The sequence below is a fragment of the Crocuta crocuta genome, unplaced genomic scaffold, assembly GCF_008692635.1.
Source record: "Crocuta crocuta isolate KB4526 unplaced genomic scaffold, BGI_CrCroc_1.0 scaffold223, whole genome shotgun sequence".
Taxonomy (NCBI): domain Eukaryota; kingdom Metazoa; phylum Chordata; class Mammalia; order Carnivora; family Hyaenidae; genus Crocuta; species Crocuta crocuta.
In genome coordinates this window covers 2,666,513-2,679,351 of record NW_027529426.1, presented here as the reverse complement: position 1 = coordinate 2,679,351, position 12,839 = coordinate 2,666,513, and the positions used below count along the sequence as shown (strand labels likewise).

The 12,839-nt window shown below is 38.4% G+C and overlaps 1 protein-coding gene across 6 annotated transcripts in view; it reads right to left on the bottom strand.

The window, feature by feature from the left end:
* Positions 1–12,839, bottom strand: part of APBB2 (amyloid beta precursor protein binding family B member 2) — a 375,901-nt gene that overhangs the window by 259,564 nt on the left and 103,498 nt on the right. For all 6 annotated transcript variants that reach the window (XM_077758890.1, XM_077758894.1, XM_077758895.1 and 3 more), the window contains exon 3: positions 2,112–2,217. The gene's annotated coding sequence lies outside the window, so the exon portion shown is untranslated. The remainder of the gene's footprint in view (positions 1–2,111; positions 2,218–12,839) is intronic.

Below are 12,839 nucleotides of genomic sequence, written 5' to 3'. Positions count from 1 at the left end.
TTCCAATTTAAACTTCAAATATCTGGATCCTGAAGCCCAGAGATTTGCCCTTTCCATTCCATTTCTGTGGATAGGCTGATGTCTTCCAACATAATCCTCTTTCAAATACCTTCCCAGATGGAGTAATAACTATCCCACATAGAATTTCCTTTATGTTAAGGTTAATACATGAATATTATATACAACCAAAATGAAGCCCATGAGAAAATGCATGTGCCTGACACAGCTGGTGCTCAGTAAAGGTAAGAAATTGCTATGATTATTATTATTAGCTAATAATAATATATACTATATTATGTTAAGAATAATTCCCCCCACAACTTGAATATTTATCCAAACATTGTCCAAAACCTTAGACATAGACAAAAGGAATTACCGGATGTCTTTTCAGTACTAATACAGTATAGAAGCAAATGTGTTCAAGGATTAACTTATTCACTAGGATTCTGTGCCTTTGTGGACTATTTACTACTAGTTTTTTTGGACTAGTTATTATTTACTATTGGTTCAGATATTTTACAATTTTGGAAAGGCAGATGTTAATTTATTGAAAACTGATAATACAGATGATTCTTGTCTATTATAAATACAATACAAATGATCTCTGTTCCATAGAAAAGATAACCCCAAAGGTTACTATTTATTGCCCTGTAAGACATTAGCCAATTTTGCATCTAACCCAGTCATCTTATTCTAGAATTCTTTTTAAAAGCCTTCACGACAGGTCATATAAGCCTCTGTTGCTCAAATGCTCCTTAAGTTGGCTGTATCATTTTACTGGCTGCCCCTTTAATTAATAAAACGAATTCTTCAAAAAATTTTTCAAATAAATAAATTGCTATCATTTTTTAAAATGCCACTGACAATAGTATATCACTATAGCAAATATTTCACTGTAACATTAAAAACTGTTTTTGGAGAAAATTTTCAAAGTCCTTCCTTTCAATGAATGTATACTGACAGCTCTTGGAAATTACATGCATGGTGTGTGTATACTGTGCATGTGTGTGCATGATATTCTTTCAGTGCAAATACCTTATTTAACCCCAAAAAGGCTTCATAATTAATGACCCTGATCTTATTATAATTATTATGTAATAATACACAGCTTAATTATAAGTAAATTTATAATGCATACAATATAACAGTAATACTTCTATGGATCTTCTAGAGCCTAGTTCTTTTCTATCTTGATTTGTTTTAGACACATTTTAACTCGCTCATTTCTACTCTCAGAAATGTAGAAGAGCCACAGGACACAAGGCATACAAAGTTTAGGCTACTAAGTAGTGATTTAATGGACAAATGGTTCCTACTGTTGATGATATGGTTTCTGGAACATGCCAGAAAAAAGATCCCTGTATGTGTGTGTACATGCATGTGCTTTGTTTTGCTTACATTCTTTTGGGCCATTCATACTTCCAGTGGGTAAATTCTACAATAAAGCAGACTGACTTTATTATCTTCAAGGCCCATTTTACTTGTTCAAAAAGATCAGGGAATAAAACAACTTTATAGCCCCAAGCAATTTTGTCTAAAAGAGAGAAAAACCATTCACACGGTGTCTCAATTAGAATATCTCAGAGTACCTCAAAAAGCTAGAAAACAATAAAACTGACAGGCATGTCAATTCTTCCAAGACCAAGCTCTATGAGGGACTCCTTGAACAAGTGATTATGCATTTTGTTTTCCTTTCCAGACAAGAAAAGAACCAAATGGATTTCATTCATATTCTAAAAATTCAGAACCAAAGGGCCTATCTAAAAGCCTAAAATACTTGAAGCTCAGAAAACAAGACTCACTTTTCTGGTACATCGAATTCTAATGCTTTACTTTTAAAGTTTAATTTGTCTACTGCACACCTGATAAAAGGTTTATCGCAACCTTGAGGGATTCAGTTAACAAAACCCAAAAGACTAGGCAAAACGCAGAAAGTCGTCCTAATCTCTTGGAAGTTTTTTTTTCCCAAAGGTCTCCATGTTTCAAATCCACAAGAGCTTATAAAACTTACAAAGCCAGGAAAGAAAGTCAAAAAGCCACAGACCCACAGTTAACTTCCTGAGAGTCATATAACAAGAATCTTTTTAAAACAAAGTTAGAAAATTACTTACTTTTTTCCCAGGTCTTTGGTACAAAGCTCAAAAGGCAAGTTCCCTTTTCCCACAAAGTCTTGTTAATTCATAGCAATCACGCAATGAGGTCAAGCAGCCCAAATATCTACAAATTGTGCGGAAACAAAAAGTTAATATTCAAAGTCAGATAAGAAATTAAGAATCAAGACACCTATTGCTATTCAGAGTCTCTGTGCAGAATTCCAATACAGATTTCACTGGAATATCTAAATGATGAGCTGTATTAGCTACTTTTCTTTCAGAACAATACTAACAAGGCTTGCTAAATCAAGATGGTATGTCGATCTGTCGTCCTATTAAAGACACTTAAGGAGGATCCGGCAAGTCTTCTTGGCAACCATTCACGGTAAAAATGTCCTTCTCGGGGAGTCCTAAAAAAATAACTGAGGGAGGATCTGGGCTTCTAATTATACTGTGACTTGGGAGGGAAGATCTTCCAAAATCACACTTGTCTGCCCCACCTTCCGAAGATGAGCTCATCTCACAAGCACAGAGGTAGCTGTGAACACAAAAGAACAGCAACAACCTAAAGAAAATCATCAACTTGTAAACATCCTTCTCATGGAATCATTTAAGCACACTCCGCTATCGCAGGTGGGAATGAGAAAGTGAGCGGTGTGAACTTTTTTCTTATCAAACAGAGAGTCTGAAAACTGTACGATCACATCCTCATTTGAAACATAGGTTACTTCCCCAACGATCTCACAAATGAATACATAAGTAATAACTCATAAGATTAAGAAGCCTGAGTAAGTAAAACAGATGCCGCGGGGAAACCATAACTGAGTGTCAGCGCCCTCCTCCCCAGGCTCTCCCATTCTAGGCCTTATGCTACGTGTCATTCTAAGCACGATAAACTCATTTAAAAGCCACGAGGGATTGAGAAATAGGTCATCAAAAGGAGCCAGGAATCACTGCTACAATAGGCAGTCATACCTGAAAAGCAGACAGAATCCCACAAATATCAACAAGCACCTTTCATTACTATTACTGTCATTGTTACTGCCAACACTTACACAGTGTTCGCTGGGATGCCAGCTTCTTCTCGTGTTTTACACGTATGAACTCTATTAGTGATGGAGACCAGAAGGACATCCCCTAGACAGCACTGTGTCACTTCTCAGGTTCTGTTGTAGCATTTGTGTTTGTTCCACAATGGCTATGTTAGGGAACAATTTGAGCATAACTCAAATTTCACATTTGTTTATGCGTGATTTCATCGCAGGAAACTCTGGGTAATAGCGTAAGATTGCACCCAGGCAGAACACAGTTGCAAAAGGACACACAGAATGCACAAAGCCCATGCCTCCAACATCAACAAGCGGTCCCAGTTTCCACCAGTGTGTTATGGGCCACAGCAATCCACAAAGGGTGCCCCAACTTCCCTTCCGATTTGAGGTATCCCTCCTTCCACCACTTCAAATAACTCACAACCTGCATCCCTGCCAAGGCCTCTGTCTGCAAGAAGACATCAGGATTTCGTCTACATAAAGTGTCATATTGACTATGACTATGTATTTACTTCTTAGCCACCTAACATGTGTAATGTTGTACTATAATTTTTATTCAGTTCCTACCTTGTGTTTTTCATGTGTCACTGATAACGGGTTTTGACTGTTGTGTACCTGACCCGATTTGTCCCATAAGTGCAGTGCGGTTTACTGTATGGTTTTGCATAGCACGGTGGTTTTCAGAAACACCTGTATCTTGTTTTAGCAGAACTCAGTATACCATAACTAATGTTTATAAAGATGCTTGTGATTTGAACCAGAAGGGGGTAAATTGTGATTTTCATATCTTTTCAATATTTATATGCTTTACATATACAGCAATATATGCAATAAAATTTTAGAAAGATTCTCATTTCCAATGTTTATAATTTTCAAGTGTAGACACTTACAGGTCAGTTTCAGTTAAATGAAAACTTTATGAGAAGTTCCCTAATGCTGTTAGATAAATAAGGTGCTACCATACCACTGAGGACACATCAAGATGATAGTGTTATGAAGACAGATCCTTGCAGACAAGAGAGCTTACCTGTAATTACTGGAAATGACAAACTGAATTAGTTTTCATTCCTTGAAACCAATAAGTTGAAAAAAGACTGCATTTATCCTTTTAAAAGTGCAAGATATACATAAAAAGTATATATGTGTATATATAAATAAGTTTTTCTATGATAAGTAATGTTATCTTAAGAAATTATAAAGATATAAGTACCCAATGATGGGTAAACAGTTTTTTTCTTTTAATTTTTTTTTAATGTTTACTTATTTTTGAGAGTGAGAGAGAGAGAGAAAGAGTGTGAGCAGGGGAGGGCCATAGAGAGAGGGAGACACAGAATCTGAAGCAGGCTCCAGGCTCTGAGCCATTAGCACAGAGCCCGATGCGAGGCTCAAACTCGCAGACCACAAGATCATGACCTGAGCTGAAGTCAGACACTTAACTGATTGAGCCACCCAGGCACCCCAACAGTTTCTTCTAAATCTGTAAAACACTTAATAAAATGGGAAAATGTTTTTAATCAGTGTTCATTGGAAATGCAGACTATAAAACAATATGTTCAATACAGTCCCAATTTTGTTTAAAAGTATCTATAGCTAGAAAAAAGGAGGGAAAAAAGTTAACATTTGTATAGCTGCTAAGTAGAGACAATGAAATTAGGATAGAATAATTTTTAGTTTCTTTGCGTTTTCTTGTGGTACTCAAATTTTTCACATAACCACATCCACTTTTATCATTACAAATAACAAGATACTATATAAAACTAGAACTGAGGGGGCAGCTGGGTGGTTCAATCGGTGAAGTATTTGACTCTTGAGGTCATGGTCTCACAATTTGTGAGTTCCATCCCTGCATTGGGCTCTGTGTGGATAGTGCAGAGCCTGCTTAGGATTCTCTCTCTCCCCTCTCCCCCACTCCCTGCACACGTGCATGCTCTCTTTTCCTAAATAAACTTAAAATTTTTTTTCTTAAAAAAAAGTTAAGGGGCACCTTGGTGGCTCAGTTGGTTAAGTGCCAACCTCAGCTCAGGTCATGATCTCACAGTTTGTGGGTTCAAGCCCTGCGCTGGGCAGCTCAGAGCCTGCAGCCTGCTTTGGATTCTGCATCTCCCTCTCTCTGCCCCTCCCTCACTCACGCTCTGTCTCTGTCGCTCTCTCTCAAAAATAAATAAACATTAAAAAAAAATTTTAGGTTAAAAAAATAGAACTAAGGCATTGATGGGAAAAACCTTTTTATTCCAACTATAAGTTCACATGTGAATCCAGCCAATAAACGCCAGTCCGAGAACTCAGACACCAGATGCTTCCTTCACAAGCATTAACAGATCCAGTCTCATGCCTGTGCCCTTGAAAGTATTTTCTATCTCATAATTCAAGGCAAACACAGTCCCAACAGGGACGTTCAAAGTATATAAATCCATTATAGAGGCCAAAATATAATTTGCTTTTACTAGCTAAAACTGTCATGGATTTAGTAAAATCCAGATGAAAGAAGATTTTTTTAATTATGTAACTGTATACAAGCTGTCTTAATGTCTGATAGAAATTTCATTCTGAATGAAGAAATTGTGTTCTGGATAAAGCTCCTTTCAAACAAAATCAAGATTAAAGAAATACAAGGGGCAATGGATTTGGGCGTAGGAATAAATGCTCCACTTGGGGGAGTTTTAAATAGAAAGTAAGACGAGAGAGAGATTGATCTTTATGACTTCCAAAAGGACTCAGTTATATTAACATCTTCCCAATAACAATGAAACTTGACTTTGAAAATTGTCCATTTGCCAAAACTGGTGACTCCTTAGTCCTGAGTTTGATCTCAGACACTGACATCACAAAAAGAACTGAATGGTGAGGCTACTCAGGAGTCAGAGGACAAGTTAGTACAATCTGGCCACAACACACATAAATTCACTCGCCTATGCCTGGCTAGAAACATATTTAAATACTGTGCTCTTTTTCATTTTCAGTTTAACCTTCTTGGGGTACTGTGCATCCAGTCACTATTTAGAGCAATTGCTTTAATAGGACACTCCGTTCTCAAGAACGTACTGGGAATTAAAAGTCAGTGGTTGTGGATGTGTGGGTGTGGTTTTGTTTCATAAAATAACAAAGCATCTGTAATATTCAGTGTACCCAAGTGAATAATAACCATATTCCTGCTGGAGGAAATATACATGTAGTAGTCTTTGTATTTTTGTTTTGTTTTTTTCACTTCCAAACATGCTGACTTCGATGAAAACCAAACAAAAACAAAACCCGTATGTTTCAAATTTGCTTTTGTATTTTTAAGCATTTTCATAGGTTCCCTATCAAACAGAAATAAACGCTACTGGCTTCATGTTTTGTTTTAAAGAACAGAAAAGGCAAAAGAGCATTTTCATTTTGCTTTTATGTATAAAAAGAGACCCTGGAGGACTATGGAGTTCCAAAAAATCAGTCAATTCAAGATACCCCTCGGAGGCTCTATCACTTTATCAAATACATGCTGATTGCTTTGAAAAATAACAGAAATTCTTGGCTTTTGAGTTCTCACAAGTTGCTGCCCAGAATGCTGCACATATGCACCTTCAACAATTTGCAACCAGATATTATTTTTTTGGCAACCAAATACTATAATCAGCAAGTCAGACATTATATTCAATTGTGAGGATTCAAAATAAAAAGTATAATTTTTAATTTTTAAAGGACATGCTGAAATATACATCCATCTACATCTACACATACCACACGTTGACCCTGAAAATATAGAGCACTTTGGAACTCTCAAAACTCTATTTCTTAAATCGCTCTAAGAATTAGCACATGTATAGCTCAGGGGAACACACCCTCTTGGCATCATCAGATATAAAAAAAAAAAGGGCAACCAATTTTCAGAGTCTACCTGGAAGACAAGCAGGGATTATATCCTCGGGCTCTCTAGTTGCTCCCTGGGCAGAATTCCAACGTAATTTAAATTGCTCTTTGGCACCATCTAACTTCCTTCTTTGCCTCACTCTGTGCCACCTCTGGTCCAAAGCCCAAAACCTTCACTTTCGATGGTCTCCTCCTCCCAGCTGGTTCTTTCCTTCTAACTTATAAACAACCCGTGGCTCCATGGGAATATGTTAACAGAAGCTGGAGGATGGGAGAGCTTAAACAAATGATTGTTGACGTTTAACTTTGTATAGATCAAATCCATTTTTTAAAGAAAGTTTGAACACCCAGATCTTGGCTTCTAAATACCTTAGTTCATTCCAGAAATAGTGGGGTCCAGGCCTGGGGCAAAGAAAGTACAAAACTGCCTGGAACATCTTACTATGCAAGAAACCAAGGAGATGTTCAAATATTAACACAGACCTGATGAAAGGACACAGGAGTTGTGTCACAGGGTCTCCCACTGGCCAAATATGGCACAGTTTAAACAGCAACAACAACAAAAAAGAATGATATGGGTGACTTAGAGCACACTGAATAAAAAAAGGAACCATAAATCCATAGACACTCATGAAATAAGGGATTGCAGGAAGCTCTTCTTTACAAAGAATGCCACTAATAAAACACCAAAGAAACAGCAGAAACAGAAAATCTCACTTTGCAACCACCCAAGCAATAACTGAGTCAGTCAAGGATCAGTAACGGATGCTAAAACCACTAGGGAAAGTCTTGTGGCTCAGCATACTCACAGTCTCCAAGGATCACCCCATACATTACTACTTATCACTTACATATGGGAAAAGGTATCTTTATAATGGAGAAATCTGGCAGACCACTTTACCCAAGTGAGGGCTGGCATAATCAATTATAGGACAACTGAATGTCATTGTTTGTCAAATGACAATCACTATGTCATATGTCTGTCAAAATGCTTAATCTATATCTAATCACACAGTAACAATCAACTCCAGATTGTGGTACTTTCCACTAGACAACTGTCTTGAAATCTTACAAGATATCAGTGCCATGAATGATAAAAACAAAAGCAGGGTGACTGCTCTAGATCAAAGGAAACTAAAGATATAAAACTGAATGAATGATTGTTGATGAATCTTGGATGAGAAAAGGAATAGTTATAAAAGACATTATTTATTGAAATAACTGGGAAAAGTTAAATAAATATTCAAATATTATCTATGCATTAGATAATATTTCTTGGTGATAATCGTATAATGGGTTATGTGGAAGAGTATTCTTAGACTTGGTAGGTACATGTTAAAGTATTTAGAACTAGGGGCGCCTGGGTGGCTTAGTCGGTTAAGCGTCCAACTTTCGCTTATCCGCGAGGTCATGATCTCGCGGTTCATGGGTTCGAGCCCCGCATCGGGCTCTGTGCTGACTGCGAGCTCAGAGCCTGGAGCCTGTTTCAGTCTGTGACTCCCTCTCTCTATGACCCTCCCCTGCTCACGCTGTCTCTCTCTCTCCTAGAAATAAATTTAAAAAAAAATATTAAAAAAAAAGTATTTAGAACTAAAAGATCATGATCTCTACAACTAACTCAAATGGTTCAGCAAAAATTATTTATTTATTGATCAGCAAAAATTATTTAAAGTATTTGTATAGACAGAGAGACAGATACAGAGACAGAAATAAAGCAAATTTGGCAAAATGTTAGCATTTTACATGGCAGGCATAAAAACCAGTAACCATGATCACTTGTAGGCTGTATGTACTCTGTATAATGAGAGACCACAAAGGGGTTCACGGCTGAAAGGAAAATGACACAGACAGGAATACAGTCCATTGGAGTTAGAGCATTTAGTCTTTCAAAAAACTTTTTTCCAATTAATTTCTCTTCTGTAGCAATTAATTAATGGTCATTATTTGGGAGCAAGACGATTGAAAAGGAAAAAGAAATCCAAGGAAGAGGATGACAAAAGGTAAAAATTAGCAACATAGAAGTTCAGTCCTCCTCCACTCATTTTGAAGACGGAAGTCTCAAGTTTAAAAATTGTGCCTTGTTTCCCATCCTGGTAAGAACCCCTTTGTGGGCGTGGCCATTTCCGCTGAGCCAGAAAGAGTCTTTCTGCGAGCCTCACACTGACCAAACACCGGAGCAGGGAAGGCTGAGTACTTCACGTCATCCCCAGCCTGGTCAAGCCCAGAGCACGGCGTGTCTGAGTGACAGTCGAGGGACTCAAACATACACCCCCGAACCACAGCTCTCAGCAGCTGCCTCAAGTTCAATGGGTTTGAAACAGAATTCTCCCCACCAATCTTGATCCCCCATTTCTGTGACCCCTTTTCTTAGTCTAGCCAGTCTCAAAACTGCAACTTCGTCTTTCACTTTGGATCCCATAGCCCATCCTTCAAACCCACTGTTCCTCGTTCACACCCTCAAGGTCGCATTGGCCACAGTCTCTCATATTCCAGGCAGAAACGGCCTCTCCTCTGTTCTTCTGCAATATTTCTGTCTATGGCACTCACTTGGCGCTTTTTAAATATCTTTGTCATGAAGTGTCAATTCTATACGCACTGTTGGTAAGTGCTCCACTATGTTATCTCATTTAAAAATCACTGTAAGTCTATGCAATAATTTGTATTATTTTATCCCAACTTTACAGAAGAAATGGGTGTTCAGGTGAGACCATTTGTCCAAGGTCATGGAGTTGTTAACACTGACATTCAGACTCAGTCTTCTAGCTCTACCCTAATACCTAGGTGCTTCCTATTGTTAGTTATAGCTTTAAACACTGTCCCCTGACCTTAAATCAAGCGTGTGATCCTTGAAGGAAGAGAGTCGTTTCATCCAACTCTGTGCTCTCTCTAGAGCCTAGCAATATTCATAACTCATGTTCACTGATTTACATTTCAAGACTCAGCTCAGAGGCCATTTTTCTTTGTGATTTCCATCCCTGCAGAACCAACCACTCAATCCTCCGCGCTCCCTGTATGCTCCTACTATGGTAATGCGTGCCTCAACTGAGGGTCTGTGACGGCTGAGGGCTCACATGATACAAAGTAGGCACTTAATGTTCACTGAATGAAAATGTTTATGCGGGAGACGGCTGGGTTTCTCAACAGGGTTGCTATGCCTTGCTAAAAAAAAAAAAATTGACCTCATTTTTATCTTTATCACATCCTGAGGAGGAAAATTATTTTAGGAAAGCATGACAGAGGGGAAATGTGATGAACAGAGAGTACAGGTCTTGGTTTTTTGTGCCATATCCACTTCACTTGTGGCCCTGGGTACACCGTGTTCTAGAGCTTCCAAATTTAAATGTATATGTAACATTGTTTCAATACAAATTATGATTCAGAATGTCTGGGTAGAGCCCAAGATTCCAAATTTCTAACAAGCTCCGGAGAGATGTTGATGCTGCTGAATCTACGGACCACACTTCTGAGCAGCAAAAGGTTCTAGACAGTTGTAGTGAAAGTCTGCCCACTTAGAGAGATGTAACACATAGATTAAAATAGCGAGACATAAATTCACAGAGTGTTAATGTTGGTTATCTCTGGGCTTCTCCTTTCCACTTTTCTATAATTTCTAAGAATTTTATCATGATTCTTGCTGATGGAAATAAAATTTTAAATACTATTGCACTTAAAAACTGTACATTTGGACATTTCTGCTCTGCATGGCTACATCTTCATTTCAGCAACAAATATGCTTAAAAGGCCTAGACTTGGGAGAAACAGGTTGGTGAATTTAGCAATTCCCTATCTACTCGTTTTAACACGTACATTAACATGAAACAGCAATTATCCTTAACAGTCACCACCACAAGCATTGTTTTTCTTAGGTTCCTTTCCCTTAAAAGAAAGAGAAAGAATCCATTCAGTTGGAAGACAATAAAAGGCAAACCAAATTAAGGGCAGAAGGAAAAACAAGCAGGCACTACATACTGAATCTCTTCCAAGTGGGTCAATGGAACTGCATCAAAGTCCAAATAGAGGGAGAAATGAGGTTCTCGCAGAAGAGGCAGGGTGGGCTGGCATCCACTACAAGGCTAAATGCAACCAATTAAAGTAGCACTCACCATGTACCTGCAAGTGAGGTGGAAAGAAGTGATCCCCCGAGGAGCTCCACATCCAAAGTGTAACATCAGAGGGGGCCCATTTGCAGGAAGACTTTCTCCAATACCCGTCTCCTCCCTCACAGGAGCTCCAGTGGCTGCCAGCTTGTACAGTGGAAGTCATAGAAGTTGCAGCCCTGGCAGGTGGCCATTTTCACACCCACCCCAATACCTGCGGCAATTCTAGACATTTGCCCAGCCATTGGTGTCTGTGACTCGGGGTGGGCCACGGACAAAGGAGAAGGCCAAGTGCCCCATGGCAGAACCAGGCGCTCCTGGCTAAAGTAGCACACTAACAAGGTTCTGCATCTTCTGCTTCCCAAATCTCTTCCCACTTGCAGGTAAGAGTTTCCCACCACAAATGTCAGGTATTCATACCACAATCCCACCCACAGTCCTAACTGACTTTTTGCCTTCTAGAAACATTGTGAAACTCACTGTGAAATTATCCACAGGGATTGGAACTGAGTGTCCCAAAGGCTTATCTATACAACGGAACCAAAAATCACTTCTCATGTCTACATAGAACCGTTAAAGATGTCATTTCATATCTGTGAAGTTTCGACATTGGGCTCAACCCAAAACAACATGTCACTGTAGCTCTACTGAATTCTGTGAGTCTAGTGCTGGTCTACTCGAGGCAAGTAGGTATATGCTGAGTTATTAAAAAATGCGATCACTTGACATTTCAAAACTAACATCAAAGTCACCATCCTGATGGGGGAGGAATCTGAATCTATTTGGACTTACATTTATTATGGATATTCAGTATTGTTTTTATTTTGAACCACACTGGTGATAGACGGGGTAGGGGGGAAGTACCATAATCCTCTCAATGCTCCAAAGCCTAAAAGTCTTAATGTCTTAGTTTGGGGGATAAATCTGGGAAATCTGACTATGGACTGACATTAAATGATATTTGGGGATGACTTAATTTTATTAGGTATCACAATGGTATTGTTTACATAAGCCAGCTTCCTTATTTCTTAGAGATGCATGCTAAAGTATTTTGGGGTAAAATGTCATGATATCTGTAATATATGCTTAAATGGTTCAGCAAAAGAAATTATAACAAAATTTGTGCAGGTAAGTACACATGGAAGAATGTTAATAATTATTGAATTTAGATGGAGGCTCTATGAATGTTAACAGTAGCATTCATTCTACTTTTTTTTCCTATATTTGAAAACTTTTAGAAGTTGAAATGTGAATCAGTCAAAAATATTTATGATCTTGGGGCATCTGGCTGGTTCAGTTGGAGAAGTGTGTGACTCTTGATCCCGGGGTCATGAGTTCGAACACCATGTTGAGTACAGAGATTAAATAAATACTTAAAAAAGAAAGAGAAAAAAGCAAAAATATTTATGATGTTATAGTTTTATCTCCCGTCCTATTATTGTCTTACTACTGTAGACGACAGTCCATCTAAAACAGTAAATAACTTCTTTCCTCTAGAAGATACTTTCTCACTCTCTGTACCTTTGTGTATTATATTCTCTCAACCTGGCATTTTCTGTCTCAGGTCATGGTGCCACTGGTTAGAGCAGACCTCATCCCAAATGCTGCCTTCTCTAGGAAAATTTCCTAACCCCCACCCACCCCCACTGACACACACAACTCTATGCATCTCCCTTTTGTCTTTTTTTTTTTTTTTAAGTTTATTTATTTATTTTGAGAGAGAGAAAGAGAACAGGGGAGAGGCAGTGAGAAAG